Source organism: Choloepus didactylus (assembly GCF_015220235.1).
Source record: "Choloepus didactylus isolate mChoDid1 chromosome 11 unlocalized genomic scaffold, mChoDid1.pri SUPER_11_unloc2, whole genome shotgun sequence".
In the NCBI taxonomy this organism is placed as follows: domain Eukaryota; kingdom Metazoa; phylum Chordata; class Mammalia; order Pilosa; family Megalonychidae; genus Choloepus; species Choloepus didactylus.
The window spans coordinates 70,634-86,942 of record NW_023637579.1 but is presented as its reverse complement, the minus strand read 5'-3'; the positions used below and the strand labels follow the sequence as shown (position 1 = coordinate 86,942).

The 16,309-nt window shown below is 37.9% G+C and overlaps 1 protein-coding gene across 4 annotated transcripts in view; it reads left to right on the top strand.

Annotated features, from left to right (window-relative positions):
* LOC119524558 (zinc finger protein 596-like) overlaps nucleotides 1–16,309 on the top strand; it is a 79,501-nt gene that overhangs the window by 4,877 nt on the left and 58,315 nt on the right. The window lies entirely within an intron of this gene.

Below are 16,309 nucleotides of genomic sequence, written 5' to 3'. Positions count from 1 at the left end.
TTCTGCAATAGATTAAAGCTGTGGTTTGAAACTGGGTTCTGTGAATCCTAGGATTTCCAAAGGTTTTTACTGGAGCCCATCTACTCTCCTCAAGCTCCCCTTCCCCACTAGCCTCTCTTTCCTCCAGAGCAGCTTCACATCAGTCTCTTACATATTGGACATTTGCATAGGTTTTCTTATGAACAAGGGAATTGATTTGCTTAATAAAAATTGAAAACTCCTGGACTATTATCTAAACCCTGTAGAGACATTTTTAAGAGTATATAATGATAGTCCAAAATGCATTCATTTATTCATCCATTTACTGTATGCTGCCTGCTCTGTGCTTGGCAGTGGAATGTATGCTGGAGATACAAAGCTGAACAAGGTGCGGTCTACAGGGTGATGGGAACAATTCCCAGCAATTACAGTACAATGTAACGAGTTCTATGATAAAACCAAAGTACAAGCAATGCAGGAATCCACAAGGAAGTCTTCTGGAGGTAACTGTTAAGATGAGAACTTAAGGGGGAATTGAGCCAGCCAGGATATAAGTGCACAGGAAAAAAGTGAAAGAGCCTGTAAGAGTCCAAGTCCCAGATTTATGGAATCTGCCTCCTCACTGGAGGAAGACAAGTCAGTGAAAGACTGGATTCAGATTAAATTTACCATTGTCAAATTTCTATCACAGCCTTATGTCATACTAGAGCCATAAAAAGTACTGCCAACATAGTTACTTCCAACTTAGAAATAATTTGGCTATAAGTTTAATACTTCTAGATTCTGTAGTATTGTTCAAGGATGTATGTTAAGGCCACCCAGTTCTTGAGAAGTATTTTCCATGTACACTTTTCTATTAGGACGATTTCTCAGTATATTCCTATTTTCCCATCCTTGTTCCTATCAACACTCTTTTTAGTAAAAGCCTAATGAGCTGGAAACTATGTTTAAAGTCTTTCCAATTTACAAATTTTATCTGACTCTATCAGCAGTGAATTCTGGTGGCTTTTACAATTCTTCAGTCGGAAAACACCTTGCTGTTTCAGCAGAAAGTAGCATATAAAAATCATGGGCTCTAGTGTCAGACAGGTCAAGGTTCAAGTCAAAATTGCCATTTTTTACCTGTGAGATTTTCAGGCAATTTACCTAAATAAAAAGCACTTGCACAGAGTGGCATGGGTACTCAATAAATCTTGGCTCCTATGCCATCAATGTTGTTTATTGCCATGAGAGGATGTTGAATTTGTCAAATGCTGGTTTTGCATCTTGTGAGATGATCATAGTATTTCTTCCTTAGTTTGTTAATTTAGTGTATTACATTAATTTATTTTCAGATATTAAATGAACCTTTCATTCCTGGGATAAATTCCAGACATGTTTTGTTGTTCTTTTTATATGTTGCTGAATTTGGTTTCCTAATTTTTTCATAAAGACTTTTTTGTACCCTTGTTCATGAGGGATATTGGTTTGTAATCCTTTCTTGTGACGTCTTGTCCTGGCTTTGTTGTCAGGATAATACTTGCCTCAAAGAATGAGTTAGGAAGTATTCTCTCTGAAAGTGTTTGTGTAGGATTGGTATTATTTCTTCTTTAAAGATTTGATAAAATTCACCGATAAAGCTATCCAGTCTTAGGCTTTTGTTTGTGGGAATATTTTTAATTGCTGGTACAACACCTTTACTTGCCTTTTGAGTGGAGTGATGGTCCATTCATATTTAATATGATTATGGTAAATGGGTTTCCATTCGCTAGTTTTCCCCTCTGTCTCACGATTGTGCCTGTGTGCATGTGTGTGTGTGTGTGTGTGTGTGTGTGTGTGTGTGTGTGTGTGTCCCTCTGTTCCTCCTTTCTGCCTTCCGTGTTAAACAAATATTTTGTTTGGGTTTACCATTTTAATACCTCTGTTGATTTTTTTAACTACATAATTTTTAGTTTCTTAATGGTTGCTCTAGGGTGACAATATCAATCTTTAATTTATCACAGTCAACTTCAGGCTAACCCTGAAATATTATGTCTTTCAAAGAAATTAAAAGAAAAAAGTGTGTTTATGTTGTCTTTCACATTTACTCACATAGTTTCCATTTTTATTGCTCTGTTTCTTCCAGTGGATTTAAGATACTGTCTGGTATCATTTCCTTTGAAGTTGAAGGATTTCCTTTAGTAATTCTTGTAAGGCAAGTCTGCTAACAATGGAATCTCTTAGGCTTTGTATCTCAGATTATTAGTCTCAGATAGGAATGTATTTGATAGCAAGCCTGGAACAGGTAGTATCTTCAAAATGTGTATTCAGTGAAAGATTTAGTTCAGTGATCAGTTGGCTGCTATCTTATTATATAATATCTACAGTATATGAAACATATATTCATGCCCGTACAGGTATTGAGCAATTATTAACACAGAATCCAGATCTGTCTGTGCATTGTTCTTGAAACTTTTACATAAGGTTGAGCCTGTGACTTACTTAGTAACTGCCTTCTTTGCTTTGTGTTATTGGCCCTAGAATTTGATCAGGCCATCTCACATACCATCACTGTCCCACAAGTAACCCAGTGATTTGATTGATTCATGTAATGAGGATGTATTTTGGGGTGAGTTGTTTATGCCAATAAATCCCAGGTAGCAAATAAAGGATGATGTACATGAAGTGTTTACTTAGGGCATAGACCCTAGTAAAGAAGTGACTTGAAACACAAATATAAATATCTCAAAGTCTGAAATGCTTTGATTCAGTTAAATAGGGTTAGTTTAGATATTCTTCAAATTTTTATTGCTGAAATTCCAAAGTAGGGTATTACTTGTTCCAAAGAATTGGCAAAATTTAGGAAAGTACCCAGAGGCTTGAATTGTTTTGATATGTTTCTGTTTAAAATGAAAATATTTGGAACTAATTTTTATAGCAGGTTTAACAAAAACAGTGTAGAAGCTTGAAGCTGATCTGCCTTTTGTTAACAATTAGGGCAAACACAATTTAAAATCCTTCTTGATAATTCCAACACCAGTGTCAGCTCAGTGTTGTCATCTATTGATTGTCTTCTCTTATTCACGTTGAAATTTTCTGAGCTTTTGGTATAACAAGTAATTTTCCATTGTGCCCTGGACACTGAGTACTACGTTATGTGACTTTACATTCTGTTGATACTTCTCTTTGCCTGCAGTCACCCTGTTGAAGTGTAATATACAGGTCCAGTTGGAGGGAGATGTTCAGCTCCCTGCTGGGCTTATATGACAACATCCCAGCACAAAATAGGGACTTGGCTGGTTTCACCTCTCCTCACCCTTCCTCAAGCCTACCTGGTAGCTGACAGGTAGAATATGTTCAACTCTGCTTGATCTTGCTGATACTGTTAATGGACTAAGGCAGTGGATTCTTTGGCCAGTGCTCTCAAATGACCAATTCCTGAGACACCGGGGTTTTAAAGAGGGAAAGAGTTTTATTGCTAGGTGCGAAGCAGGAGGGCAGATGTCCTATCTGCCCAAAATCTGTCTCCCCAAAATTGCAATAATTCTGATAGTTTTGTAGTATTAAAAGATGGGCAGGTTTTAGGATAATGAGCACAAAGTCCCAGATGATGTAATTAGAGGATTGAACATGGGCAGATTGATTATATGCTTAATCACAGAATGTATGTAAGAAAATGGCAGAATTAATATGATGGGCATGATTTTTAGTGTTATAATGAGGTATTGGTGACTTGTAGATTAAAGTCTTGCTACTGCGCATGTCAGGCAACCCCATTTTGGTTAGTTCCAGCTTCGGTTATCAAAGTAACTTTGGACTTGTGGTGGTTTAGTTCTGGGCTGACCCAAGGCCCTTTATTAATAAACATTGGGGGTTTTCTTTAGTAGTCATAAGACTCTGAAGTCAAAAAACTGGATAAATTGGGTACAAGTGAAAGTCACAAGGTTTTTAGAATCACAAGGGCATAAGATAAAGGCTATAACAGTAATCAGAGATCAAGGCAGTTGAATTACAGTTCAGAGATTTCAGGTATTTCCCTCTATCTACTCTGCTATACCAAGAAGTAAAATAGAATGTCTATTCAATAATTCAGTAATCATAATCATCCCTTTAATCCAGACTTCTTGGTTACGATACCAGGGAGCAAGTGGGCAGAGGTGGGAATGCAAAGGTCTGACTAGCACTGCGTTGCCCTGAGTCATTCTACCTCACTGTTGCTGTTTGAGGGTGGAAGTTCATGTCCCAAATGGGCCTTGCTGACACCACCCCTACAATAGAAGACCACAAACCCCTGCCACCACACTCTGGCTTGTTGCTGCCAGTTGGGGTGGACATTCAGATCCCTGTTCAGCCCAGCTAAAAACTTGGGCAGCTTTTCCTTTGTTCTTTGGGTGTGTGGGTATTACCAAAAATGTTTTTGTTGTGCCTTTTCTTGGTCATTTGGCAAGCGGGGCAGGCTTCTTTTTGTGCACCTGTTGGTTCTTGGTTGTAGTCTTCTCTAGCGCCCCACTTGGGATATGTGGGAGACACAAGGAACTCATTGCCACATTTTCCCTCAAGTCCTGAGGTCCCTAACCAAGTCACCTTTTTCTTTCCACCATTCATATTCTTTCCTATATTTGTTTGTTGTATGGTGTCCAGAGTTTTTTGTTGTAAGAGGAAGGACTAGCAAGGAATGGGGCTACTCCATCTTGATTGGAGCTAGAAGTCCGATAGTTGGATTTATTTGACAAACTTGATCCCTTTTGTGAGTAAAAGAGTGTGATGTCTGGATATCTGAGCAGTAGGCAGAAAACAGAACATAAGGTCTCCAAATCTATAGTCCTTCTTCCTGGCTAATCTGAAACAGGAATTACTTTGTCACTTTCACTCAAGTTCTACCTAATTTTTCAAGGGCCCAACACTAGCAGATGGTATTGATGGTCATGCTTTGTTCTCTTGGGAACTAACTGTGGGATTTCCATTCAGCACTTTTTCTCTACCCCTATGGTTAAAGCACCCGAAACAGGCCTGGGGTTAGAACACTGCGTGTAGGGAGGGAGGCTGCCACCAGCCTAAGCCTTTTCCATCACTGATAAGAGTTTGTGCATCAGTGTCTCCAGGATTCTTTGCCTTTGATGCTCAGTTCTTTTTTTAAATTCAATTTTATTGAGGTTGTTCACATACCATACAATCATCCGAAGTGCATAATCAGTTGCCCACAGTACCATCATACAGCTGTGAATCCATTATTCCAGAAAAGAAAAAAAAAACAAAACAAAAAACTCATATCCTCCTATACCCCTAACTACCCCCCCTCCATTATTGACTCATAGTATTGGTATAGTACATTTGTTACTGTTGGTGAAAGAATGTTAAAATACTACTAACTGTAGTACATAGTTTGCAATAGGTATATTTTTCCCTATATACCCCTCTATTATTAACTTCCAGTTATACTGTCATACATTTGTTCTAGTTCATGAAAGAGATTTCTAATATTTGTACAGTTAATCATGGACATTATCCACCACGAGATTCACTGTTCTATACATTCCCATATTTTAACCTTCAACTGTCCTTCTGGTGACACACGTGACTCTAAGCTTCCCCTTTCCACCACATTCACACACCATTCAGCACTGTTATTCTCACAATAACGTGCTATCAACACCTCTGTCCATTTCCAAACACTTAAGTTCAACCTAGTTAAACATTTTGTTTTTTTAGCCTCTTTCTATATCCTGGTAACTTATCTTTCATGTCTATGAGTTTACATATTGTAGTTAGTTCATATCAGTGAGACCCTGCAATATTTGTCCTTTTGTGACTGACTTATTTCACTCAATATAGTGCCCTCAAGGTTTCTTCGTCAACTTGTTTTTCTTGTTTGTGTTTTTTTTTTAAGACGGTTTTGTTCACCCACCATACATGCCATCCTAAGTAAACAATCAATGATTCCCTGTATAATCACGTATTTATGTATTCACCACCATCACTACTATCGTAAGGACATCTCCGTTTCTTCTACAGAGAAGGAGGAAAAGTCAAAGAAGGTAAAGAGACAAAAAAAGAAAAAGAAAGGAAAAAAATGACAGCTAAAAAGCAACAAAAGGAAAGATGGAATTAAACTAAAGTAAAAGAAGAGTTAGACAATATCACCAATGCCAAGAGTCCCATACCCCTCCTGTATATCCCCCTCTTATAGGCATTTAGCTTTGGCATATTGCCTTTGTTACATTAAAGGAAGCATAATACAGTGTTTCTGTTAACTATAGTCTCTAGTTTGCATTGATTGTATTTTTTCCCCAAAACCAATTTAGTGAAACCTAGAGTGCTCAACAGTTGTGATAAAATGTACAAATATGATTTTACATGAGGGAGAACAGATGCTCACTTTTTGAGGCAAGGCATGGTTCTAGCCACAGATCTTTTGTCTTCCAGGGCTCAGAAATTCCTCTTAATTTTTTTTTTTAAACCGTACCTTCCTATTCCCTCTCCCAACTCCATCACCCTGTTAATCTATATTTTGTATTCTTATTTTGTGCCTGACTTATTTCATTCAACATGATGTCTTCAAGGTTCATCCATGTTGTCACAGTTATCAAAATGCCATTCCTGTTTTTGGCTGCATAATATTCCATTGGGTGTATTACCACATTTTTAATTAATTGAGGTTTAATTTACATAGGTAAAATTCACCTTTTTTGTTTTAACAAAAGCCAATAGTCATGAAACCACTACTACTGTTTTCCTGCCTTCTTTATTTGTCCAGCTTTTATTTTGTTTTTTTCTACTTTTATTTCAATGATTTTCACAGTTATTTGTATTATTTACTTTATTTTATTTATTTAGATTAAATTTGCTTTGCTTTTCTAGCTTCTATAAGCCCCAAGGACACTCACCCTCCCCACACCACCCCTCCAGGTCTCTGCTTTGGGGTTTTCTGGTCAGCTGGGGCCTCATCGCTGGCTGGAGGCGCCCAGGAACCGGGAGAGGGGTTGTCTCAGCTCCGGCTCCGGCTCCGCATCCGGCTCCCTGGAGCCTTCAGCCCCAGCGTCCGTGGGTGCCCCTACTAGCCGGGGGCACTGCGGCGCGCACTGCGCCAGCCCGGCTGCCCCCGGCAAGGTCAGTGTTCTCCGCGGAGGGGGCTGTTCACAACTCTCGCCTGCTGAGAGCAGAAGGAGGGTCTGGGTGGGTCCTGCCTCCTGCATCTTCCTGAAGAGATGAGCCTTTCTTTTTTTAATACTAGCAGTTGCAGGTATAAAATTTCCTCTCTGCACTGCCTTTGATGTAACCCAGAAATTTCGGTACATTGTGTTTTCATTTTCATTGCCTGAAGATGCTTCCTAGTTTCCCCTGTGATTTCTTCTTTGACCCATTGTTTTATTTCCACGGATTTGTGAGTTTTCCATTTCTACCTCTGTGATTGATTCCTGGCTTCACGTCATTGTAGTTGGAGAAGATAGGTTGTATGATTTCTGTATTTTTGAATTTATTGACACTTGATTTTCAGTCAAACATATGAACTGTCCTAGAGGATGACCCACATGCACTAGAAAGAATGTGTATTATTCCACTGTAGGGTAAATTGTTCTATGTATATCTGTTAGGATTGGTTGTTTTACAGTATCTTTACAGTCTTTTGTTTCCTTATTGCTCTTTTGTCTCAATGTTCTATCCCTTTTGAAAATGGTGTATTGAGATCTTCTCCTTTTAATGTTTAATTATTTGTCTCTACAAATCTCTCAGTATTTGTGTCATATATTTTGAGGCTCTGCCCTTAATGCATATATATGTATAATAAAGTTTTCTTGTTGAATTAATGCCTTTATCATGTATAGTAACATTCTTTGTCATAGCAGTTTTAATCTGACAATAGCATAGCTATTCCCTTTCTCTTCTGTTTCATGTTTGTGTTATATTTTTCTTCTATCCTTTCACCTTAAACCAACTTGTGTGTTTCAGTTTAAGGTGATTGTCTTGTAAACAGCATTTAGTTATGTCATGCTTTCTCATCCATTCTGCCAATCTCTGCCTTTTGACTGGTGAGTTGAATCCATTAATGCTGAAAATAAGTACTGATAGTGCAGAACTTTAAACTGCCATTTTGCCGTTTGCTGTTTGTAAGTCATGTATTTTTCCCCTTAAATCTTTCCATAATGTCTTCTTTCATATATATTTGATTTTTTTGTTTTGTGCCATTTGGAGTCCCTTCGCATTTCTTTCTATAAACATTTATAAATCAGTGGGCTAAATTTAATATCATAAATCTATAACAATAATGTTTCGTATGACATGAACTTAATTTTAATAGCCTATGCATAAACTGTGCCTATATTGTCTCTCTCCCAATCTTTTTGTTTTACTTTTTACAAGTTATGTCTTTACACATTGTATGTTCAAAACCAAAAACTTACTATTGATTTTTACACATTTGAATTATAGGACCTGTAAAAAGTAAGAAGTGAAGTTATATTACAAAAAGAACTATTCAGTAGTATCAGCATTTTCGTTACCCACATGGTTAGAGGTTTTTATTTCTTGTGTGCTGTTTTGACCCATTGTTTAGTGTCCTTTCCTTTCAGTCTGAAGAACGCCCTGAAGCACTTAGGGCAGGTCTTATGGTGATGAATGCCCATTAGCTTTTTTTTTTTTTCTTTTTGATCTGGGAATGTCTTAATCTATCCCTCGTTTTCTTTTTACAAAAGCCATTTTATTGAGATATATTCACATCATACAGTCCATCCAAGTATTGCTGACAGGGCGGCGCAGGAATGAAACACGGACACAAAATATAAAGTTCTGGGAGCAGGGGACTCAGAGCCTTGAAGACAAAGAGCACCTCTGCTTGCTCCACAGCATATTTATTAGCTTCACTTTCTCACAGAAAATAGGGGAGTTACTAACAGGCTAGAGAAAGCAAGATAGGGAAGTTAGCAAAACAGGGAAGTCAAGGACAGACCATCCAAGACTTGCATGCTTCTCGTATAAACAGTGCGGGTGCTAGGGCAGTCAAGGACACATTCCCAGCTCAGGCTATTTTCCCACATCCAAGGTGTGTAATCAGTAGCTGTTAGTATCGTCATGGAGTTGTGTATTCATCACCACCATTGTTGGGTCATATGATAATTCTGTATTTAGCTTCCTGAAGACCTGCCAAACTGTCTTCCACAGAGGCTGCACCATTTTACAGTCCAACCAGCAATGAAAGAGTTTTCCTATTTCTCCACGTCTTTTCCAATACTTGTAATCTTTTGTTTTTAATCATGTGGTTTTGATTTGCATTTCCCTAATAGCTAGTGGTGTTGAACATCTTTTCATGTGCTTTTTAGCCATTTGTATTTCCTCTTTGGAGAAATATCTATTGAAGTCTGTTGCCCATTTTTAAGTTGGGTTGTTTGTCTTGTTATTGTTGAGTTGTAAGATTTCTTTATATTTTCTGGATATTAAATCCTTATTGGATATGTGGTTTCTGAATATTTTCTTCCATTGATTAGTTTGTCTCTTTACTTTTGTGTCAAAGCCCTTTGATGCACAAAAGTGTTTAATTTTGAGGAGGTGCAATTTATGTATCTTTTGTTCCTTGTGCTTTAGGTATTTACCATCTTTGTCAGTGACTTAAGTGTTTGTTCTTTTAATGGAAATATTTTGGCAAATAATTGTTTAATTGTTTATATTAAATCAGGAAATATACTGTGGTGTGTGTGTGGAGGGGTGGGGAGAGAGAATCAAAATCATCTTTAATTATCCTTTATCCACTCTGGATGGTCAACTCCCTGAAGCCTAAAGAACCAGGTCCCTGGCAAGAAGTATCCATGGAGCCAAGCACGGTGCCAGGCACAGAGTTGGTTCTCAATTTGTCAACTGGAGATGTGAATTTTCATCATTCTGTTGTCTACCACACAGAGTGACTCATGCCACTGTTGCTCCAACCTTTGATTGCTAGTTTGGTCTCATCTAAAAGGGTGTTTATGGGAGACTATCCTAAACACATGAGTGTTATTGTCCACAAGCTGCATATTAAAATTAACAGACACCTAGACAGGTGAGTTAGCAATGAGCTGAAGGAAATTTTTCACTCTTTGGGTATCTGTGTATCTCTATATTGAGCATATCAGACACTTGTATTGATGTTTGGAGGTGGAAGCAATGACCTGCTCCTTTTGGGACCCTTTCTGGCTCTATTGTTAGCTTTGGCCTTGGCTTTGCATATGCCTGGTGGCAGCAGGTGGAGCTGTTCTACACCTAGCTCAGGTCTTTTTACTTTCTGAAAGGCTGTCCTGGCCTCCAGCCTGTGGGGATCTCTTTCTGTTTCCCACGCTATTCTCTCAACAGGTCTCTACCCAAACCACACATGAGGAACTGATCCAGGAAGATTCTGATGTTAGTTGGCTGGCAAGTGGAGCAGAACAGAAGTGGGGACATTAGGATATTATGGAGAGACAGGTATGGTTCAAAGGGGCTAGGTTTCCTGTAGTCATAGTGGGCAGTTAGTGGCAGATAAGGAACTCAGTTCAGGGCATCCAAAGCCTCAAGATGGACAGCTTGCTCACCTCTTGTTCACTTGCATACTTTATCTTTACTGATGCTGCCCCCTCTGCTTGTACCTCCCTCTCCTGTCCTCTTCCCTTATCCAGACTCTACCTTTTTCAATCCTGCCCTATGTCTCTGGTGACCACTGAAGCTGCAGCCCACCCTGAAGCTCCTTACCCACACTTGGGTGTTGATGGTACAATTCCATGAGTGTGGTCTGTTTCCATTATTGATATTCTTACTCACATGTAGTAAGATAAAAATTTTCAAGGTCAGTCTCCTTCCTTGTGCTTGCCTATGACTCCACATCACCCCAGACCTAGAACTGGGTGATATTTGTGGGATTCATGGGTGCTTTGCCCAGTCTCTAGGAGTAGACAGTGTTTGAGGAGGCCTTGAGGGAGGCATTTGGTCTACTCCTGTGACTGGACAAATTTAACAACTCTTAGAGAAGAGCTACATCATGACCTAGTCTCTACAGGCTGTAATCTGTTTTTTTCATAACAGACTCCAGAAGATCTCTGATTACCCTGTGGATTCTTGGAACCCATTATGTTGGGTATTCATTTACTGGTAGTAGTTTGTTCATGAATTCTTTAATGCTTAATGAGAGTCTCCTCAGTGTCAAGCTCTGGGCTGCTTCCTGAGAGTAAAACAGTAATTGAGATACATCTATGCTCTGCCTTAAGAGAGAGCCAGGTCAATGGACAAAGCAGACAGTTAAAGAAGCAAATGTGGCACCTGGGGGTTGCTGTGATGGGGCAGTCCCAGAGGAGGGGCATGTTGTCACATATTTCAGGACCTCATTACTTCTTCCTGCTGTGTAATAGTCCATCATATGTATATACCACATTTTGTTTATTCATTCACACTGTTGAAGGACATTTGGATTGTTTCCATCTTTTGGCAATTGTGGATAATGTTGTTGGGAACATCACTGTGCAAATGTCTGTTCATGTCATGGCTTTCAGATCTTCTAGGTATATACCAAGAAATGAAATTGCCCAATCATAGGGTAACTCAATATTTAATTTTCTGAGCAGCCGTGAAACTGTCTTCTACAGTGGCTGTACCATTATACATTCCCACCAACAATGCATGAGTTCCATTTCCTCCACACCTCCAGCATTTGTAGTTGCCTTCTTGTTTAATGGCATCCATTCTTATTGGTGTGAGATGATATCTCATTGTGGTTTTGATTTGCATTTCCCTAATAGCTAGTGAAGATGAACATCTCTTCCTGTATTTTTTATCTGTTTGCAGTTCCTCTTTTGTCATTGAGTTGTAGATTTCTTTGTAAATGCTGGATGTCAGTCTCCTATCACATATATGGTTTCCAAATATTTCCTCCCATTCTGTTGGCTGCTTCTTCACCTTTTTCACAAAGTCCTTTGAGTCACAGAAGCATTTGATTTTGAGGAATTTCCATTTATCTATTTTTTCTTTAGTTGCTTATGCTTTGGGTATAAGGCCTAAGAAGCTACCTCTCATTACTAGGTCTTGAAGATGTTTCCCTACATAATCTTCTAGGAATTTTATGGTACTGGGTCTTATATTTAGGTCTTTGATCCACTTTGAGTTAATTTTTGTGTACAGTTTGATATTGGGGTCCTCTTTCATTCTTTTCAGTATGGATATCCAGTTCTCCCGTCCCCATTTCTTGAAAAAACTGTTCTGTCCCAGTTCAGTGGATTTGAGGGCCTTGTCAAAAATCAATTGACCTTAGATCTGGGGGTCTCTTTCTGAAGTTTCAATTCAATTATATTGATCAATACATCTATCTTGTGCCAGTACCATGCTGCTTTGCCCCTCTGTGGCTTTATAGTAGTCTTTAATGTCAGGAAGTTTAAGTCCACTCACTTAGTCTTTCATTTTTAGAATGGTTTTGGCAATTCAAAGCCCCATTCCCTTCCAAATAAATTTGCTAATTAGCTTTTCCAAGTCTGCAAAGTAGGATGTTTGAATTTTGATTGGCATTGCATTGAGTCTGTGCATCAATTTAGGAAGAATCGACTTCTTAATGACATTTAGCCTTCCTATCTATGAACAGGAAATATGTTTCCACCTATTTAGATCTCTGATTTATTTTAGCAAAGTTTTGTAGTTTTCTGTGTGGAGGTCTTTTACATCCTTGGTTAATTTTATTCCTAAATACTTGATTCTTTTAGTTGTTATTGTGAATGGAATTTTTTTTTTTTGATTGCCTCTTCAATTAGGCTATTGCTATTATATAGATACATTACTGAATTTTGCTCATTAGTCTTGTATCCTTCCACTTTGCTGAATTTGTTTATTAGCTCAAGTAGCTTTGTTACAGGTATCCCAAGATTTTCCAAATATAGGTTCATATCATCTGCAAGTAATGAAAGTTTTACCACATCCTTTCCTATTTGGATGCCTTTTATTTCATTTTCTTTCCTAATTGCTCTGGCTAGAATTTCAGCACAATGTTGAATAATAGTGGTGACAGTGGGCATCCTTGTCTCTTTCCCAATCTAGGGGGAAGACTTTCAGTCTTTCAACATTGAGTACTATGCTGGTGGTGGGTTTTTCATATATTCCTTTATCATACAGAGAAAGTTTCCTTCGACTCCTACATTATGAAGTATTTTTATAAAAAAAAAAATGCTGAGTTTTGTCAAATGCTTTTTCAGTGTCTGTCGAGATTGTTGAGATAATCATATTTTTCACTGTCAATTTTTAATGTGTTGTATTACATTGATTTTCTTATGTTGAACCAACCTTGCATAAACCTGTATTGAACCCCACTTGGTCATGGTGTGTATTTCTTTTAATATGCCTTTGGATTCAGTTTGCAAATATTTTGTTGAGAATTTTTACATCTATATTCATTAGGGAGATTGGCCTGTAGTTTTCCTTTCCTGTGGTATCTATATCTGGTTTTGGTATAAGAGTGATGCTAACTTCATAAAATGTTTTAGTTAGTGTTCTTTTTTCTTCCATTTTTTGAAAGACTTTGAGCAGGAATGGTGTCAGTTCTTTTTGGAAAGAATTTTGTTGTGAAGGCATCTGGCCCTGGGCTTTTCTTGGTAGTAGGATTTTTGATGACTGATTGGATCTCTTTACTTGTGATTGGTTTGTTGAGGTCTTCTGTTTCGTCTTAGATCAGTCTAGGTTTTTCAAGGGTTTCCATAAAATTGTTCAGTTCATCTAAGTTGTCTCTTTTGTTGGCAAACAGCTGTTCATAGTATCTTCTTATGATTTTTTTTTAAATTTCTTCAGTATCTGTAGTAGTGAGCCCCTATAATTTCTGATTTTGTTTATTTGGGTCTTCTCACTTTTTTATTTTGTCAGTCTAGCTAAGGGTTTGTCAGCTTGTTGATATTCTCAAAGAACCAACTTTGGTTTCATTCATTCTTTCTATTTTTTTTTGTTGTTTTTGTTTTGTTTTGTTTTTGTTCTCCAGATCATTTATTTCTGCTTTAATCTTTGCTATTTGTTTTCTTCTGCTTGCTTTAGGGTTAGTTTGCTTTCTAGATTCTTCCCATTCTTTTGTTAGGTCTTTGTTTTTAGGTCTTTCTTCCATTTTAATTTATGCACTTGGAGCTGTAAATTTCCCTCTCAGCACTGCCTTCACTGCATCCCATACATTTGACATGCTGTTTTTGTTTTCATTTATCTCCAGATATTTACTGATTTTTCTTTCAGTTTCTTCTTTGACCCACTGATTTTTAAGAGTGTGTTGTGTAACCTCCATATATTTGTGAAAGTTCTGGCTCTTTGGTGGGTATTGCTTTCCAGCTGCATTCCATTATAGTCAGAGAATGTGTTTTGAATAATTTCAATCTTTTAAAAGACCTTCTTTGTGCCCCAGATTATGATCTATCCTGGAGAATGTTCCAGGAGTGCTCAAAAATAATGTATATCCTGGTGTTTTAAGGTCCAATGATTTATATGTCTGTTAGAACTAATTCATTTATCACATTGTTTAGTTTCCCAATTCCCTTATTGATTCTCTGTCTAGTTGTTCCATCTTTAGAAGAGATGATATACTGAAGTCCTGCACTGTTACTGTAGAAACATCTGTTCTTCTCAGTTTTGCCAGTGTTTGTCTCATGTACTTTGAAGCTTCTTGCTTGGATGCATAAACATTTATGATTGTTATTTCTTATTCATTAATTGCCCCATTTATTAATATATAGGGTCCTTTTTTGTCTCTTATAGCATCTTTGCATTTTAAGTTTATTTTATCTGAGATTAATATTGCTACCCCTGCTTTCTTTTGGCTGTAGCTTACATGGGATATTTTTTTCCATCCTTTCACTTTCAATCTCTTTGTGTCACTGTATTTAAGATTAGTCTATTGTATGCAGCATATTGATGGATCATACTTTTTAATCCATTTGTCAGTCTGTATCTTTTAATTGGGGAGTTTAATCCATTCAAATTCAAAGTTACTGTAAGACAGTTCCTGAACCAACCTTCTTATCCTTTGGTTTTAGTTTGTCAGATCTATTTCCCCTTCTCTTTTTTTTCCCTTTAAGTTGCCCTTACTAATACTGTTCAGTTCTGTACCCTTCTCTAGATCTCTCTCTCTTTTCTTTTTTCTCAGCCAGTAGAACTCCATTTAATATTTCTTGTGGGCAGTTCTCTTGTTAACAAATTCTGTCAGCATTTGTTTATGAAAATTTTAAATTCTCCTCACTTTTGAAGGAGAGCTTTTCTGGATAAAGTATTCTTGGTTGGCAATTTTCCTTTTTCAAAATCTTGAATGTATCCTATCACTGCCTTCTCATTTCCATGGTGTCCACTGAGTAGTCAGTACTTAATCTTACATGATTTCCCTTGTATGTGGTGAATTGCTTTTCTCTCGCTGCCTTCAGGACTATCTCCTTTTCTTCAGCATTTGATAATCTGATTGGTATATGTCTTGGATTGGGTCTCTTTGGATATATTCTATTTGGAGTTCACTGGGCTTCTTTGATTTGCATTATATATATATTTTGTAATGCTTGGGAAGTTTTCCCCAACCATTTCCTTAAATACTTTTCCTAGCCCTATACTCTTCTCTTCTCCTTCTGGGACACCAATGATTCTTATGATTGTGGGCTTCATGTTGTCCATCATTTCCCTGAGATCGATTTCAATTTTTATTTTTTTCACCGTTTGTTCTTTTATGCATTTACATTCAATTGCCCTGTTTACTTACTCTTTTTCCTGCCTCTTCAAATCTGCTGCTGTGTCACTAATATATTTTAGTTTGACCTGTGGTACTTTTTATTTCCATAGATTTGCTATTTTTCTATTTACTTTTTCAAATTCTTCTTGATGCTCTTCTAGAGTCTTCTTGATGTCCTTTATATCTTTAACCAACCCATTAAATTTGTTTTGGAGAATTATATGTACTTCTTTGATTAATTGCTCCATATTCTGTGTCTCCTCTGGCTTTTTAATTTTATGGTTTGGCCTGTCCATGTATTCTTGGGTCTTCATGTGCTTTGTGATTTTCTTTTTACTTTGTGATATTTTACCTTGATAAGGTTGTTTTGGGAAATGTAGGGCTCTTCAGGTGTTTATTTACAATTTAGCAGTACCACAGCTTGCTGGGTGCCCTACCCATGTCTTCCCAGCAGATGGCACTCTTGGGCCACCTCATCCCCTAACACTTGCTTTTCACTGACTGTGGATGAATGCTGGGTGGGGTGCCAACCAGGTGGAAATCCAATCAGCACAACAGTTCTCCATGTGCACTAGGGACTGCCAGCCCAGGGGTTGGGGGTGGGCCCTATGCAGTTCAGCAGGGAGTCTGCCTAAGGGCACAGTGGGTCTGGTGATTCCCAGGCCTCACTGGGGATCACTCTCAGACTGTGGGGCTGCACATATCACCCTCTCTAGC